A 19,219-nucleotide genomic window follows, 5' to 3' on the forward strand; every position below is an offset into this window, starting at 1 on the left:
TCCTATTGAGAGTGTTTGTGCTAATGTCACTATCCTGGACTTCTGCCTTTACTCTGCTCTTTCATATTATAGCAGTTTTTGGTAGCTGAATTTATTTCCACATACACATTTGGATTATGTAGTCAAGTGTACAACCAGATGATACACTTGTTTAGTGTATTCTGTCACTGTGAGATATTCTATTGAAAAAAATGAAAATCTGTATTTTCTTGTGTAATGGAAAAATATATTTCCACTCATTTTAAAAAATCAATTTTTAATGTATTAGCATTTTGTTACTATTTATGGCTTTCTATGATTTCTCTCCTTCTGACACTGTGCCTGATTCAGGAAAACTCAGAGGTATACTCTTGATTTCTCTATATCCTTGTCACTGAAGACAGCAGGTCCAGTCACATCCTTAATCTAAATTTGTTTCTACTTATGGATAGAAAGCATTTGTGTAGGCACTTAATGCCTAAATCATCCTTGAGTAAATCCCATTATTACTCTACCTAAAACAGGGACAAATCCCAGAGTAACGGCTGTTAAGAATTGAATTACATTTGAAGCTTTAAAGAAAGAAATATTATTTGCCTCTCCTTCTGTATCTTCCAGCTGACAACACCTACACAGGGTTACGTTTTGCCTAATTGCATGCAAATGGAATGATAATAATTCAAAACTGTGTGTTAGAGAAGACTATGTACAAGTCATTCCCAGAGCTATGTGAAAAATAGCATGAAACAGATAATGTGTCACTCTGGAGAAATTAGATAACTCCAAGGAAAAGATAGACCTTTTTTAAAATCTATCATCTGATCACTGTTAGTCTCTTTACTTTATTAACTGCACTTTTTTCTTTAATTGAATTTGTTCAGCATTTCTCCAACAAAAACCAAAACCAGATATAAAATAAAGTTCTGAGGCCATTTTGTCTTTGAGAAAAAAAATCTAAATTTTGCCTTCACAAAATAGGATTAAGATCATGTTTTTAGTTTTGCCAAAAATTGAAGGAGACCTAATAAAGATATAACAGTGGTAGGTGTTGTCAGTAACCAATCACTATACAACCAACTTTTGCACCTACAGCTGTCAGTGCTGACATTTTGACTTCTATGAGTTTTCACATTTTTCCCTTTGATGTGCTTTCCTACAGGTACCAACATCCACCAGAATCTCTTAAGTAGGAAAGACTGATCAGAACATCTTGCTATACCTGACCACATGAAGTCAGCATTTGCAGGGTCCTGTTGACAATGAAAATCTGTAGGAGAATTAATTTCAATTACAGAGATGGGTAAAGTTCCTGTGTTATCTACACCTGTCTAGCTGATGGCATTTTCCCACTGGGATAGGTGGATCCTGGCTAGTGGTTGGGACTGTTGCCTGTTTCAAAAGCACCCAGATGAAACAGAAACATACCATGGTTTTCACAAAGAAAAATTTTAAAAGTTTTTGTGAATGGATGAAATATTGGAAAGGGTGACTTTTCAATCAGGTGTTAATCATCTGACAGGAATAATGTTTAACAGTTAAATTATGGAGATGTATGTGTCTGCAATACTTGGAGGATCAGAAAAGAGAAAAAAGTGCCTGTAAGATTAAATTGATAATTCAGTGATTTGCAGTTCAGGTCACATTTCCTTGTTTAGAGAAAAGTAAGATGAACAATCCTCATAATGCCAGCTGATGGTGCTGTTATTTGTCTAGAGTTTTCCCTAAGTCTACTATGTACATAAACCCTGCAGCGTGTAGTTACTGCCAGTGTCTCACTAATTTTGTTGGTCTTCTATATGTTTTATTTTAGTTCCAAGGTTTTGTCTGTGCCCTGTCATTTTACATCTGTGACACCCCATCTATAAGCAGTTAGTATTTAATAACAGCAGATAAACAGATAATTGTCATCAGCAAAGATCAGACAGGAGCATATAATTATTATATATGTCAGTAGTGCCTTCCTCATATCTGCCTTTTTATTTTCCTTATAAAGGCATCAAAGATTGTAGCACTGAATATAATTTCTGAGGTTGTGTCTCTGTGATTTTGTGCCATATAGTGGTAACCCATGTAGTTTTTCTAATTACATTTTCCTTAAGTAGGAATTCTCATGAATAAATGATGAATTCCAATATGAGGAAGAAATTTGTTCCTGAGCTATCAGTTCAGACCAGGGCTAATTTTCTTACATTATTGTTTTTATACTGTAAATTCAATTAATTTTTTGGATCAGTTACATCAGGCTTGTGAATTGCATAAAGGTATACGAGACTCAATCAAAATCTTGATGGGCGTAGAAGATCCATTTTGGCCTGGAATGCTAAAATTTCTTTCCTTAAAAAAATACTCAAGTAAAATTGTGAGAAATGAGATATGGGTTAAACACCAATATACTTTCAGTGAGTCATCTTTTCTTCTTTATTTTAAAGCCAATAAAAATAGTGACAAATCTAAAGCAGTTGCTATGTATTTTAGCTATGTATTTTATTCTTAGATTTTTTTTCCCTCAGTCAGTTGGGAGTGAAGAAAATGTTAGTGGTTTTGTTGCCCTCACTCTGATCCCAATCCAGGGTGGACTAAGTAATTAACTAACTCACAAACTTGAGTTTGATGTCTTCAAAATTTTCACTGTATGATCAACATAATTTTTTAAAAATCTGTTCTATGACTCTGGTCAAATGTTCTAATCAACAGAAAAGACATCAATAGTCTTGTTTTCTTCCTTTTAATTAGGTTTTTCTTACTCTGAAATTACTATCTGGAGGAAATTGATACCTCAGTGCTCTCGTGTTCTCTCCTTCTCTCATACCACCTATCTCCTCACTTTGGTAATCAAGCAGTCTTTCTCTGGGTCTCAGCTATTGAAGCCTGCGAAGATACATCTCTGGTAATCAGAAGCTGAATTTTTAATGTTTGTTCAACTGGAAATGTTAAGTTACAAAAGTGATTCTGATTAATTTCTATGTTCTAAGTGCCCTGGTTTGCTTGTGGGAAAAAAAGGATTTTTGCATTTTCCTGTTTGCATTTTCATTCTGGTGTATTTTTTATATTCTTAATGAAATGCACAGACCTAATAGAAAGTTGGTTTTTTTTCCCATGAATATTTTAAAGCATACAGAGGTATTTGGCTCCAATAAACACACAAAAAGCACATATTTATAGAAGGACAACTCACATCAAGAATGTTTTAAATTGTCAATACCTAAGGCTGAACATGGATTAAGATAAAGAGTAAACGTAAATGCAGTAGTTTTGTGATGACTCAGTGAATTAACACTCTCATTTTGGATAAATAATGATTTATGCCTTTTTCATGATAATCCACCTAAATGCACAGTTGGCAGGTTCTAATACAAATAATTTAATTACTGTGAACGAGTCAATAACATGATGACCAGTAATATAATCATCCCAGTAAAGGATTCATTGAATACTGCTATTACTCTGAACAAACTAAAATGATGCCAAGGGCAAAACTACTTTGACAAAATAAACACTCATATATTCAATCCACATCTTTCTGACTAAATGTCTTGAGCTGCTTGAGCTGGCTAGACAAATAATCTAGGTTATAAAAGATCTTACATCTTATTCTGAAGTGATTAAAAGAAACTGTCTGCTTCTTAACTTTGGCAATTATTTTTTATCTAGGCTTTTCCTCACAGAATTGAAGTTATTAGACCGAATTGAAGTTATTAGATCTGAGTTTAGGAAAAATTCTTCATTTTGCCATGGAGGAGGTTTTCCAGAAAAGTTGTGGCTACCCCATCCATGGACTTGTCCAAGGGGAGGCTGGACAGGGCTTTGAGGGAGTTGGTTTAGTGGAAGGTTCCACTAAAGATTCCTGCCCATGGCAAGGGGGTGGAATGAGATGATCTTTGAAGCTCCTTCCAACCCAGGCCATTCCATGACTCTATGATTTCAAGTCTATGATCTTTGAACATTAAAAACAATGAAAGATATGTAAAACAGAAATCAGTTTTCTATACTCCTGAAGGCTTTCCTTGACTATAGTAGCTAAGTAGCTCTGTTGCTTGGATAGATCATGTATCTGATATCTCATAGTGATAAAAAAAATTTGTACTGGAGAAGCTGAAGCTCCATAACTGGGTCTGTGACTTCCTGCTAGAGCTCTTAATACAAAGTCTTTGAAGAATTACTCACTTGTAAATTGGTAGACTAACACAAAGAATTGTGAGCCATTTTGCATCAAGAATACCTGGTTTTTCCAGAGTATTTTTCTTACTTTTCTTCTAATTATTATTTTTGACACTTGAGAGTCAGTGCATCTGGTAACTCATTTAGATAAAGGACACTTATTAATCACCTTTCTTTATTTCAGTTACAACGTATGAAGTTTTTCATACTTGTGAGATTTCAAATGTATTTGAAGCTTCTATCTTCCTCCTGTTAATTTGAAGGCTATTGTAAATAGCTTACTAGTGGAAACAGCCACCTGTGCTCATTTAACAGCTCATGGTCACTCCAAAATTAATTACTCTGTTGCTGAATTTTTGTTTGCTTTCTTCAAGAAAAGAGACATTATTAGATGTTTTTCAATTACTGTGCCCTTCAACTTAAAAAGGTTGGTTTGTTATGAATCTCTCCTTTTAGAAGTTAATCATGTGCTTAATAGGAGAACATCAGCCATTTCTTGTTGTGCTGAAATTGAGAAAAGACAAGAAATAAATTATAAAATCAGATTTCAAAACTGCTCTATTTAGAAGAAGATATAAAAGATACAAGGATGAATGGTTTCATAATGAAACAGCACATGATATATGTTTTCCTCTCCTTCAGTTCTAGTCTTGGACTCTCTGAAGTCAGTAGGACTTTTCCCCAAAGCTACAGTGGTATGACGGTTTCACCTATATGGTTGACATTTCTCTTCATTTTGGGAACAAGTGATACAGGCATTCAGAGTTCCAGGAAAATTGGTGTTTACCACAGAATAGATTGGAATAGAAAGTGCTCTGATAAGCTGTATATCATGTTTTGTGCAGTGGCAGAATCTCTATTGCTCTTCCCTTGTCAGGGTTTGGTTGCTTTTGTTGTTAATGACCATTTAAAGATTTTCCTTTAAAGTCATAGGCAAAGAAGCCCAGATACAATCTGATGTAATGGATAAGCAAAAATCAGGATTCATGTCTTACAGAATTGGAATTCCATGCTTTGTTGGAAGACTTGAAGATTGTGAGGCTTTAGACCTTATAACTTCAATGTGAAGTAGTTCTAACTAGTATTTGTAAGATTAGACTTTAAGGAAATATTTCCTTAGCAAAATACTTTTATCATGGTCATAACAAGAAGACATTGCAGAGTGTACTTAATATATATATATTTTTTATAATTTTATCACATTCTGTCCCCAGGAAAATTTCTGAGTGTCAAAAGTCTATAGTGTAGTATCTGGGATTGTTCTGCAGTCTGGGAAATGCAAATGAGATATTCTCATAATCTATTTTTGCTCTATTTTCTATTTTAGGCAAATGTTGAAAAAGTACCAATCAGATTCTTCAAGCATTTTTCCTGTGCTATATTAAAAAAATTAAGTAAATAAAGTGATGGAGACTAAACAAATGTTTTTAATAATGGAAAAATGTGGTCTTTAAAATTTGAAATCTATGACTTTGTATCAACAGAGAAACTTCTTTTAATTATAGGAACTGTGGCTGATAATTACTCTTTCTATAACCCCAGTAAAGCTATTCCAATTGTGATTATGCATTTATTTCTAGAAATAATTTCTCATGCCAATTCATGTGATTTCCTGAACTGATCTTTGTTTACTTCATAAGTATAATGTGCAAAATGTAATATTTATATAAATAAATAGATTATTTCTCAATCCTGAAGATCCACATGGAGGAGTTCCATAGAAATAATAAGGAATGGCTAACATTTCATTTGGCTGACTAATTTTGTAAGACAACTTTATCTGTCAGCAAGCTTAATCTAGACCACATAATAGTTGTGACAATTTTTCAAAGAAAAGGCTCTGAAATACAAAATGTTTTCATACTGTAGTGACATTTTCCTGGGAATGGGCCATTATGGCCCATTTGCGAATCAAAGTGAAGTTAACAAGATACAAATTAAGAATGTCCAAACATTTCATTCTCATTCATGTGAGAATAAACTAATGTTCTTCTCAGATGGTCAGAGTATGGATTGACTTTTACTGTAGTCACCAAAGAACATGAAGCAGACACATTCACCTACATAATGTTTCACACCCATATTTTGGGGAAAGTGAAGAAAACTTATGCATAGGAGGAATATGTAAGTTCAGAGCCATATAATGCAAATTGTCCTTTTTATGAAGTTCCTTAGAAACTTCATATAAAGCTATAAGCTTTAAACAGTATAAGCTAAGGCAAATTCCAGCTTCTTTGTATTTTACTGTGCCTAGGAAGAATAATTGAGTTTTCTTCAGAGAAAGCTAAAAATTCAGACCATGTATTTGACATAAAAGTAGTTACTTGAAACTCCCAAGATTCTCATAGATGAGATTACTCACAGTAATTTCCAACCAGTCATGCATCCAGATGTCCAAAAGCAAGAGAAGGTGCTCTACTTCAGAATATTGTCCTCAGCCAACTGCCTAACAGAGCAGGAAACACACCAGGTATATGAGTGTAGTCCAAAGCAGGTCTTTCTGCAGCTCGTGAAGGGTGGGCAGAGCACTGGGTACTGCCTACTCAGAAAAAGAAGTTCCACTATGCCATTAATTTTTTTTCACTATCGTGAGTTGTGCATATGGTATTTCTGCTAAAGCTTTGTATTTAGTTACTCCAGGTAATGAGTTTTAGTCTAGGTGGAACCTTAAGTATGCCTAAATCTATATTCATTGTGTTCCTTGCAACGTAAAAGTCAATGGAATTTGAAAATATGTCTCTTTAATAATATGTATTTAAAAACACGGTCCACTAACTATAATAAAGTTCAGCTTAAATGTTCCATGCCTCCTTTTGTGACTATTATTAAATTATTACAGGTTCATCTGTAAGCAAAATGCTGAAGCATTAACCACAAAAATGCTGCATGCTGTTTTAAAATATAATTCTTTTCTTACCTGCTAAAAATGATAAAATGATGTGGATTTTCTTGTGAATTTCGACTGAAAAAACACAAGTTGTGGTGAATAAAGATGAGCATGAAAGGGAAATAAGTTACTTCAGAAAATGCGATTTTTACCAAGTCTCTAAGTTTATTAAAAAAAAAAGGTCAATCTCATGCATAGATTATAAGATGTGCATTTCAGTGTGTAGAAATGCAAGACTGTATTTTTGCTCTAAGTAGGATGTATATATTTTTTAAAATTTCTTAATGCTTCTTTTAACTGAGTAAACCATATACAGGTGCCTCTTTTATGTATCCTAGGAGCTTATAAATTTGCTGTTCATATGCTTGAAATTAAGCATATATATCCCTCCTCCTCCTCCTTTTTGACGAGCTAACCTGTTATAGTAAAGGTTAGTATCAACATTGTTAACCTGAAGAATCTATGATAAAAAAATATTCTGTGAATATTTACAATATAATTATATGCAGTTTTAAATTAAAAATTTAAAACTGTGTCTGAAACAGACACAAGAAAGAAAAAGGCAATGGCAGCTCATAGTTCTATCTACATTTGCTTGAAATCATATTTGTAATATTAGTTTAGGCACCAGTCTAGCAATTGCGTACTCTAATGAGTATAAAGTTGCTCTGGTGAGCTGGGTATCATGTTCAAAAACACTAGACTGTTCTTAAATTAAATTGATTTGTTTTCTGTAAATTGTGCTCTGTTATTATGAGGAGCTTTCCATCCTTTGCCTAACAGGTAAAATATCATGGTATGTATTTATTTTTTCTGGGGGGAAATAGTAGGTTGAAAATCGAGGTGGCTGATCAGCACAACCAGACAGACTCCAGTCTCACAGTCCTCCTGTGCTGCACAATTCTCTCAATGCAGCTTCCTTATCAACTGGTCTTTTTTTTGAACAGGAAGCAAATATTTTCATTAATCTCTGTGCTTTCTGTCCTGATTGTCTCCTCAGTAAGTTAATAAGGTCAGTTTGGTGAGACAAGAAAGTGCAAGTAGATGTCAGGTATGTAAAAAAACATAGGATATGTACTGGTTGTTTAAGAAAGTTGAGAATTAGGCTTAACTTGCTTTGGAGTCTTAGTACCTATTTAAGGCAAGTAGTTCTGTTTCTGTCAATTATTTATTGAAACTGGAAAGTTGTCAGACATGGCTATACTTCTGACATTTCTTCCTTTTTCTTACATGTTGGTGTTGATGGTCATTCAATATTAGCATCAGCTGAAGAGGGCACGCACTAAGGTTAAGGCTATACACAGACTAAATTCCTGCTGAGATATTTGCAGAATTGCTCATCCATCCAGAGTTCTGATCAGTACAATCAGCAAAAACTGCATTTTTTGCTCTATTACACACTGGGAGAACTTGAAGTCATGCAATTATTTTCATGTGTTTCTTTAGGAATTGCTTACTTACCAAGTCATACTAAAGCTAGGTGGTTTATTTGAACTCATCACTAATGCCATGTTGATTAATCTCATAGGTGCCGATATTTGATTTAAATACAGATTTTCAAGGACCTGGGAAATAACAGTTAGTGGCATAGAGGACCAAATCTAAAATTAGTAAAAATTAAAGATTTGTGGTTGTCAAGACAACTTATAAATACATAAAAAGAACAACCTGATTTAAATAGCATAACTGTCCCTTGGGTCATAAACTGCTACTATAGTAATAGCTTTAAACTGCTTTAATTGCCCTTAAATTCTAGTGTAAAATGCATATGAACTGCACCATTACTACTGAAGACTATGAAAATAAACAATTTCACTTTTAGGCACATGGCCAGAGACATTTGATTTCTGCTGAGCTGTTCAAGTAAGAAAGGTATGTGACACAGCTGTGAGTTATTTTATTTTTATCTGTTTGACTTATTTCCATGTGTGATGTGTTGATTTTACTTATGTGAATGGGAAATGTTATGTAGAAGGTGAATGCTCAGTAAATTAAAGTAGAAAAGGATTGTGAGTGGGTCCATTGCTCATGGACTCATCTTTACCACATGATCTAAAAGGTGTCAAGAGATTCAGAAGCTTCAGCTCTGTGATACTGGATCCTCTATAACTATTTATGCAGGCCCTGAATTCTAGCTGGTTGAAAATTATATTTTGTTCTCAGTTTTTCTAGCAATCCTAAATTATAAATGTTACTTCTGTGATCTCTCTGGAAGATCTCTCTGGAATGTTCCCAGACTGATGTATTGTGGGGAATTTGAATATCTGAACTTAAGACTGGCCATTATCCAAAAAGGATTGTAATGATCTTCACAGACTTATGAGCTTTTTCCAGAAACTTGTGTTGTCAAAATATTTATTCCAGCATAAGCAAATACATGTTCATCATTACATGTACACTTTCATCTAAAAATGTTCCTTTGACAGTGCAAAATCATTAAAAGATACTAAGAAAACTCTAGTGAAAATCACATTCATAAAATACTACAAATGTTAATGTCTCATCAATGGTGATTGCCCCAGTCAAAAAAACTATATTAAACTTAATGGTCTGAATTGTCAGACCATAATGTGTCTGAGCTCCACTCATGTTAAGGCATACAGAGAGCTTTATATCAGATGAAGATCCATCCCTGACTTTTACACAGTTTGACAAAATCGCTCTATGTTGGTTTTTAATTTCCCTTCAGTGTAAGAGCATAAAGGGGTCCGATTTAAGCCACAAAGCATTGCTTTACAAGTCAAATGTTATGATTTCACTGAAAATCAAAATATTAAAATAAGAATAAGATATTTGTTTTTCTATCATCATGACTTTTGTTTCCTTTTCTCTTTGTTGCTGGAAACCTCCTTGTAAGTGGCTCTTTTTCTTAGGGCAAACAGTCACAGGGCAGTAAGGGTGGATGAAGGGAAGCCTTGAAAGACAAGGCTTCATTGCTCTGTCCTGAGATATGGGTTGAATCTCAAAGTAAGACTCTCAACAGCTTATAAGGGAGTGGATTACAATCTCAGGAAAATAGATTAAGTTTCTCTCTGTCCAGACGTATAAAATTAAACTGAGCTAAGCATTTCAAATTGTGCAACAGCTGTTAATTAGCAGGAAAACTGAATAAAATATGCAGATGTATTTCACCTTACCTTCTTTGATTCTCATGCTATATTTTATAGTAATTTTGTTACAATAGAGCAAATTATTTTAATGCTGTTGGAAATTTTAGCCCACTGAATTAGCTCCTAATATATTTACAAGAAATGAAGAAGTGGCAGGAGTCTCCTTTGCCTCCCTGAACATAAACTGCAAATCTCTTTCATTTTATTTTAAGTTTTTTAATGCCCAAATCATCAGCATGTTGAGTTGTAGCCAGGAAGTGCTGCTCTTTATCACTTGATTAAAATTGAATTTTGTTAACAGCTGTGTGCTGTAGTACCTTTGCTGCTTCATTGTTTTAAAGGGCATGACATTCTTTCTTTTTTACAGTATGAAGAAACATGAGTATAGATACCTTTTCCTATTAAATTTCTTCACACAATGGGATTAGATTTTATTGTTTCTGGGTTGTTCATGTTGACCTTTTCTACACTTAATTAATTTCAAAACTAAAGTTTTAGAGAGCTTAAGGTTTTCTGTGCTAGAAAATTCTGTTGAAGACTGATCACAGGCTTTGTGGTAGAAGAGCTGCAACTGACTGGACTACGAAACCAGCAGTGATGGGTTGACTTTTGGGTCCATCTGTTGCTCTTTCTTCCCTCTAGGAGTAATAAGTACTTGTTTTTTGAGTAAACAGAAACTTGACCATTGCTCTGGGGTCCAGTCCTGGGTGAGGTGTTGCTGAGCTTTTCCCTTCTTCATTTCTGTCCTCACTTTGAGGTAAAAATATTTTTGTTATCATCCAGAATATGTATCCTCTTCATCTCTAATCAATTAAAAGTAATTTCTTTGAATTTTGGGTTACTGAAGGTGTGTGGAAGCAATGTATGGCAATAACATTATTTTACTATCCCCTAATATGACACTCAGAACAACACACTAAAGCAACACAGAATCTGAAAATTATAAAAGCTAAAACCCGAGGCATCAAGAATAGAGGTTGTTTTTATTTTTCTCCATTTTACTTATGTATTCTAATCCCGTTCTAATCTTGTTGTTTTCCCTGTTGTCTGTAGCACAGGGTTTATGCAGAATTCACAATGCTGCTCTAGTGAGCATGGTTTTGCAGCATTTGGCTCAACAACCTGTACCTCCACAGAGGCCAAATTGATTTTCCTCATGGATTTTTCTTTGGGACTTATCATATTCACAGACGAATGGTTCATGAACAGTAATGTCAGTGTTCTGACACCATTATGATAAACTGCTTTTTAAAATCTGTTCTAAACAGATGGGGACTGATAGTTAGAGAGGTTATTGTCTAAAGAACTGTTGCTTTTACATTGTGTAATTTTGGTGCATTTGGGATTTATCCTGTCTGTCTCTAACACTGGATAGGATTCACATATTTCTGCATGGTTCACATTGACTTAATGTGCAGCCATCAGTTCATAACAACCCGGTAGCTGAGGCTGCAGATGTTTTAAGTCAAACATTCAGCAAATAAGGAACATATAAATAGATTGAGCTTCACCAGCAGTGCTCACTAGGTGTTTGCTGCTTCCTACCATGAATGCAGTTGGAGATCTTGTTTCATTCCATAGTTCATCCTTAGACCTGGTCTCTTCTGTATGATGCTATTTTCATGGCACTCAGTGTAAAAATTTCCCCAATATATGGTTTTAATGTACAAGAGAAGCTGAATTAAATTTACAAATACTGTCACCATTCTGGCTTTTCCAAAATGTGAAATAATTTTATTTTACCTGTTTTAGCATATTTTTAAAATTCAAATCTTCTGAGTATATGCATGCATGTGTGAAATTTCTTCAGTTTTACTTTCAGCTTTATTTTATTTTATTTTATTTTATTTTATTTTATTTTATTTTATTTTATTTTATTTTATTTATTTTAATTTTTTTACCTATCTATAGTAACATTCATATGAATCATCCATTTGAGAGGGAAAAGGTCTAGGTGTTTTTGGCCATTTTAAGCCAGCTTCTTTCATGTTTATCCATATGAAACCATAATGACTTCACTGGACTTAATACAAAAGTACAGTTCTCTCCAATTGTTATGAACATAGAAATCACAGATGAAAGGTGTAGTAAGTACCTCAACATGTCATGATGACCATTACCCACACAAAATTGGGATTTGTTGCATCAAATCAGGGGCACTTTTTTTGGTTTGTTTATTTTGTTTTTAAGGTTGCAAGGCTGGAAATTGAATACGTTTCATTGATGTTGATTTCCAATAATTCTTGTTGAGCTTAATCTCAATTTCCTTTCCTCCATTTCAGCTGCCTTTTGTCTGTTCTTCCCACAAATGACAAGAAAAAGTGTTTATTCTCTTTTTTATAAGTAAACAATCAACATTTGCAGATCAGTGTCTCCTGCCTCAATGTTTTTCCTGTGGCTTCATCAGTCAGATTTTCCAGACCTCTGCTGGTTCTCTAAACCCATCTTTGGGCTTTCTACAGTTGATCCATATCTTCCTGGAAAGCAACATCCAAACCCAGACTTCTTCAAGAAACAGCAGATAAAAAGAATTTTCCCAAACCAGGGAAAGCTCAGGAGGAGCTGAGGGAGATGCCAGGACCCTGAAGCTCATGTGGCAGTGCCTGAGAAGTCCTGGACAGTCACAGAAATGTGGTGGAGTGACTTGCACTGGAGTTCTGCACTGGATGGTTATAAACCTTTCAGAAGGGATAAAGGTATTTTCCAATGTAAAATGAATGTGTGATTCTATAGTTCTATGATTCTGTCTATCCTTCAAAGTGCTCTGAAGTGCATTCCTCGCTTTTCAGGCTAGAGCTCCAATTGAAACAATTTGAATTATTATCCTGAGCTCCTGTGTACATGTATTACTGCATCTTGGAGTAGTTTGTAAATTTAGTAAGCTTATTCTCTACTTTTTTTTCCAGAAATGAAAATCTGAATCCTACCAGGAACTGAAGAGTTCATTGTGAAATCCTATTCTTCTCCTCAACCTTATAATTTCTAATAATTTTAAAATGTAATAAACATATTTCTAAATAGTTCCAATAAGCAGTTTACAATTAATTGATCAAAGTAATATTTGACAGAAAATTTCCTTCTTCTGTATTATGTAGCTGCCTACAAATATTTTGGAGTCAGATTTCTCTTGCTGTGAAGCTCATGAGGTGTCCCTACCCATAGGAGAGTGGTTGGAACTGGATCATCTTTAAGGTCTCTTCTAATCCAAACCATTTTATGATTCTGTAAATAAGCTTACAGGGTGTGAATCATAAAGCCCAAAAAGTTCCCTAGTGACAAATGCATTTCATATTTTTACACATACTTTTTGTATGTTTAAAATGACAGTTTGCCTTCCTGTCTTACTTTCATTACTGCCTCAGCTACCACATAAAATGATATAAACACTTCTCTGCGGGTGAGAAAGCTGAAGGACCCAAGAGATTTGTCTCAGCTCATAGGTGAAACAAAGATATAGCCTCTGTTTCCTGAAATGAATCTTCAACCAGTGTCTGTGCATAATGAACACAGTAGAATTCCTGGGTATGCTTTTGCACAGTAATGTAACTTCTACTGACAAACACCATTTAAAGTTTAATTAACTTACCATTCAGAATTTTCTTATATTTTCTTTAGAATTAAAAAAAAGGGAAAACAAAATACTTTCAAATGCATACAAAACCAGGACAGTCACCTAACTTTAAAAGCATTTAGAAATAAATTTCTTATTATTACATAACTATTAACAAGACTTAATTTATCTTTTCTTCTGCCAGCCCAGGAGCAGTAGAGGGGACAAAAAGCTGCTTGTAAGGTTGAATGTCCTTTGGAAGCCCTAGATAAAGAGACCTGATCCCAGAACTGCAAAAATCTTAAGCATTAAAATATAGCACTATGTTACATATAATCCAGGAGCTTTAAAGTAGCAATTTTAGTGCTGGAAATTACATCTCAGAAGCTTATGCTGCAGCTCTCCTAATCTGTACCTGCACTAAAAGGCATTTCATTTAGGTCCGTGTTGTCTCAACTAGTTTATTTTTATAAGCAGAAAGAAAAGAGGACTACTCTGACTGAAAAGATGGAGGAGGACCTGTCTTGGGTCCTGGAACACATTTTTAAAACTTGATTTACTCTAAAATAATACTACTGGGGTTTTCACTTTGTCCCTTACATGCTCCTAAATTCTCTGCTCCCTGTAGAGAGCAAATGAATACAGAGCTGGATAAATTTTCTTTATTTAGCTACAGTAGTAAGTTCCAAGAGGTTTTGGCACCACCTACAGCTACATTTGAAGGCAGTTAAGAAAGCAGGTGCTTACAATTTCTCAAATCTTGGTGCTTAGATACAGCACAAAGTAAACCAAAATTGACTAGTATTAATACAGGACGAAAATAGGTCACATTGTTGTTTCCTGTACTTTTTACATCTTTTGTTGCTGACAATACTTCTGGTGTCCTGCACATGGAAGAAGGATTTGAGTTTGTGTATGAAAGGACTTTAAAGTACATTAACTGTTCTTTTTCCTCTGCAAAATTCATATTAGTTTTCCTTGGCATGTTTCTCCTCGCAAATTTTTGCTTCTCCCTGGAGCCAGATTGCTAGCCAGCCCTCTGGCCAAAGCCCACAGCTTTCCAAACAGGAATTTGTTTTAGCAGACACCGACTTTTTCCCAGTTCCTGCTTGGAAACTTGAAATCACATGATAAATAACTGTTAGGCATTTGTGACTCTTTTCTGTTCCTCTGAAGCCTGCTCAGTGCCAAGGTCCTTCATGTGCTGTTGCTGGAATAAGCCAGAGCTGCAGTGTATGGCAGTGCTTTCCAGCTGGATAAGCCTGGACCCACATCAGTGTAGCCTAAGCTGCATGGGACTAAGCTGTTTTCTGCCACCACAGAATATAAAGCATATCTGCTGTCCAGCATAAATGGCTATAAAGGAGTTGAGATCTTGTTAAGAAGTTGGGCAGATATGGTATTTTATACTCAGTGTAATATTTTAATGGAACCCATATGACTTCTCTCTTGGTTTTTTTTTTTTTTTTTTTTTTTTTTTATCCACTGTCTTGCTTTGTGGTTTATAGTTTTATATTATTCTGTAAATTGCAATTACCAAGCTTTCATATGCATGTCCTTGGAACTTTTTATGACTCCTTCTGCCATCCGTAAAGTGATGAAAGAAAACATATTTATTCAACTGCCAAAAACACTTCATTTATTGGTCTTAATTAGAAGGCCAAAATACTTTGTGAATAAAGGACTGATCTGAAACTCTGAAAAATATATTGCATTGCCCAGCTCAGTCACAGACTTGCTCTGTGACCCAGGACTTCACATTTACTCTTCAGTGTCTCTGAAAAATTGAAACAGTGCTTCCTTTCCTCAAACTGGTATTAAGAGGTTATACAACTATATTTATGTGGATTGAGAAAACATGACAAAATGGAAGAGACGGAAGAAGAGAAAGGCAGATAGGACATATATTCATGATTTCATAGGATGCTGGTATGCTGTGTTTCCTTATATGAAGAAGTAATTTTTAAACAACTCTTTTCTTGTTCTTTTTAGTCTACAGTTGTATCCTTTCTATAAAATAGAGTTCAAAGATTTAATAAGACTTCCTTTCTTCCTAATAGTTGTTGAAATATTTTCAGAATTACCTACATTTTTTGTGCCAATTAAATATTCAGTCCCCACACCTACTCAAATAATTTAAAAAATGCTTGCAGGTGAGACTAACAGTTCTTTAACAGCATCAGTTACACACATCAATATACATATCTCTAGTCTTGATTGAGTTTTTTTTCCCTATAAGCAAGGTAATCACCCCTTGGCTTATTACACTTATACTGTACAAAAGTTGCATTTGACTGTCAGCGTGGTTATTCTTCCAAAGCAAATAATCTCCAAGTGTATGTATATGTCAGAGGAGGAGATCCAAATTGGAATGATTAATGACAAATCCCCATGTATGCGTAGCCTGCAGGCTTCAGATTTGTAGTCTCAGGGATATGGGGTGCCTTCTTTCATTAGCTCTGCAAATGTCCTTCAAATTTTGTAAATCTTATTCCAGTGAGAAATGTTGGTGAACAAAATAAATATAAGCATAACTATTCTAAAAAAAATTTAGCTGTTCTGACTGTGGCAGGACATCCCCTCTACCACAGAAGACCTTGTCTGCACTGTCCATCAGCTGATGCGATAGCTCTGGACATTCTTCCCCACCATGAATTGATGAGATAACCCAGGCCAGCTCATTTGACTAGTAGGTCCTCACTGGCTAGTTAGTAATTTCTCTCTCTGGTGCCAGGGGTAGAATTCGCAATAAACAACTGGGCATGAGAACAGATGTGGGGAGATAAACTGGAATTCCTGACAGACAAACACTGCTTTACAAGCTGTAAGAGCTACACAAACTTTCACATAGGTAGAGGCCTCCTTCACACATTCTGGAAACATGTAGGACCATCAGTTTAGTGGTAAGTTACACTGAATCCTAATCTATACTATTTCTGAGCTAGCTGTAATATAGGTGCCTTTATTATGCACTGTATTTTATCTACTAGTAATTATTTTTGGTTTATCCCTGTGTAGTAAGTAGTCTGTTTAACAAAGTCTTATGTCTGTTAATTTTGTGCTTATTCAATAACAAATTAATTTTGTAATAGACCTAATCAGCTATTATGAAGAACTTGTGAGTGGGAGCAATCTGGAGCTCAGGCCACCTCAAACACAGCTACTGCCAGAAATCTGATTCAAAGGCAGGACTTGTTCAAGCTCCCCTCTCATACATAACACTGACAAAATGCTTTTTTGTCAGTGTTCTGCATTTTTCAGACGTTCCCCTAAGTATCTACAGTCAGATCAGGCTGGTTTATCTTTGTGTAAGTTCTGTACAGTCCTTCATGGAATAAGAATGAGCATTTATGCAAGCGCTGTAGTATCCCATTCACACTCTGTATTTCTCCAGCTGAAGAAATTGCAAGCCTACAGCTTCTGGCAAAGATCCAATCCAGTACTGAGCTATGTGTTATTCCCAGTGTATCCCCAAGCATTTCTTGTGCATACAATACAGAGTAGGACATCTGGGGCACTCAAGGAAGTTCAAGAACACAAATACAGATAGGAATCTTCTGCTATGTAATGGTCATGTACTTCCAAAATGTTAAAAGTCACCACTTTTTCAATGTGAATGCTTCTAGAAAGCATTTTCTTTCACAAAGGAGAGAGAATAAAATTATTGTAATGCCTGCCCTATTAACTGAAAGTTCCACAAATAAGAAGAAGAGTCATTAAGGAAAATAGGAAATTCATCCTGCTGCTGCTTGCGTCTTGCACATTCAAGTTGATAGTTGCTGCTAAAATCAATATCAACTACCCATGTGAAGCATTTTTGCAGCTACTGTGAGCATCTTAGATGTGATTTTAGCAGTAAATGTGAAGGTCTTCTATGGATAGGGTAATTTGCATCAGAGCAGAAGACTCTGAGGTTTATTGTTTGAATAACTGTGTTTGAGCTCTGGAACTTTGCACAGTGGTGGTAGTTATGGTGGAAAATTTGATCTTGTCTTTGGCTTGAAAGATTTTAGAGGCTTATTGGTATCCCTGTTAGGTTACAACTGCCTATTTATTTCTGCTTATTGCCTTTAAATTGCAAGTTTTTAAATTTAAAATCTTATCAAACATATATATTTATAATGTATGCATTATCTACAGATATTTATAGTGCCAGGTACATCCACCTACTCATTTATACCTGGGAATGAGCAAGTGCTGAACTGGAGTTATGGTCACTGGTGCTTTCCCTGTTCAGGGGACACTCTCAGGGTCAGAGAGTGACAGGATGTGTCCATCCTACTAACTGACATGCCAAATTGCTGGTGGTTTACAAGGTTTTGGAAACTGACTCCTGCCTATCCACATTTATGGAATGCTTGTATAACAAAGAAACTATCTCAGTCATAGTTTTGCTTTACTGAACAACTCCATGTATCTCCTTAGAAATAACCTTGGACTTTGAACCTGAGTGCTGACTCCTGACTACCCCATCTATAAAATTAATAGTACTCCCCTTGGCACATTTGATGGGTGACAATAGACAGACTCAAATTCTAGGTCCAATTCTGTTCAATGTATTTATCAATTACCTCAATGCTGGAGTTGAATTCACCATTAGCAGGTTTGCTGTTTGATACCAATCTGGGAGGTGTCCTTGGGTCTCTTGAGAGACAGAGGCCTTGCAGAGGGGTCTAGATAGATTTGAGCGTTGAGCAAACATTAATGGAATGAAATTTAACAAGACAAAATTCTGCATCTGGGAAGTAGATGCAGGTCATCATTGAGTACACCTAGAGTACTGCCATGTGCAACTACAAACTGTGGGTGGAGTGGATGGAGGGCGGCCCTGGAGAAAGGGATCTAGGAATGCTGGTTGGCAGCAGGCTCAGTGTGAGCCAGCCGTGTGTGCCCAGGCAGCCCAGAGGACAAAACTCATCCTGGGGCCATCAAACACGGCATCATCAGCTGCTAAAGGAGGTGACTATCCTCCTGTATTCAGCCTTGGTGTGACCTCACCTCAAGTACATGTGCAATTCTGGGCTCTACAATTCAAGAGGGATGTGGAGTTCCTTGAATGCATCCAGAGGAGGGCAACAAAGCTGGTGAAAGAGCTGGAAGGAATTGTATCCAATGAAGAAGATCTGAGAACTCTGGGCATGTCTAGTTTGGAGACTGAGAGGTGAGTAGTGATTTCATTGCTCTCTACAGCTTCCTGAGGAGGGAATTGAAGAACGAAAGTGCTGAGCTCATTGCCCTGACATCCAGTGATGGGACATGATAATGGTTCAGAGATGCTCCAGGGAAGGTTCAGACTGGATATCAGGAAGCATTTCTTTACTGAGAAGGTGATCAAATACTGAACCAGGTTTCCTGGAGAGGTAGTTGATGCCCCAAGACTGTCAGTGTTTAAAAGAGGCATTTATACAATGTCTTTATGTTTTTTACTTTAGGTCAGCCCTGAGGTAGCCAGGCAATTAGGCTGGGTGATTGCTGTAGGTCTCTTGCAAGTGAAATTATTATATTGTATTGTATTGTATTGTATTGTATTGTATT

General features: G+C 35.6%; 1 long non-coding RNA gene across 2 annotated transcripts in view; it reads left to right on the forward strand.

Annotated features, from left to right (window-relative positions):
- Nucleotides 1–12,819, forward strand: part of LOC135294926 (uncharacterized) — a 24,610-nt gene extending 11,791 nt beyond the window's left edge. For both annotated transcript variants that reach the window (XR_010356903.1, XR_010356904.1), the window contains exons 3-6: nt 1,139–1,279; nt 2,713–2,866; nt 8,847–8,896; nt 12,597–12,819. This is a non-coding gene — a long non-coding RNA (uncharacterized LOC135294926). The remainder of the gene's footprint in view (nt 1–1,138; nt 1,280–2,712; nt 2,867–8,846; nt 8,897–12,596) is intronic.
- The last annotated feature ends 6,400 nt before the right edge of the window (nt 12,820–19,219 follow it).

This window comes from Passer domesticus, chromosome 2, assembly GCF_036417665.1.
Source record: "Passer domesticus isolate bPasDom1 chromosome 2, bPasDom1.hap1, whole genome shotgun sequence".
NCBI lineage: Eukaryota > Metazoa > Chordata > Aves > Passeriformes > Passeridae > Passer > Passer domesticus.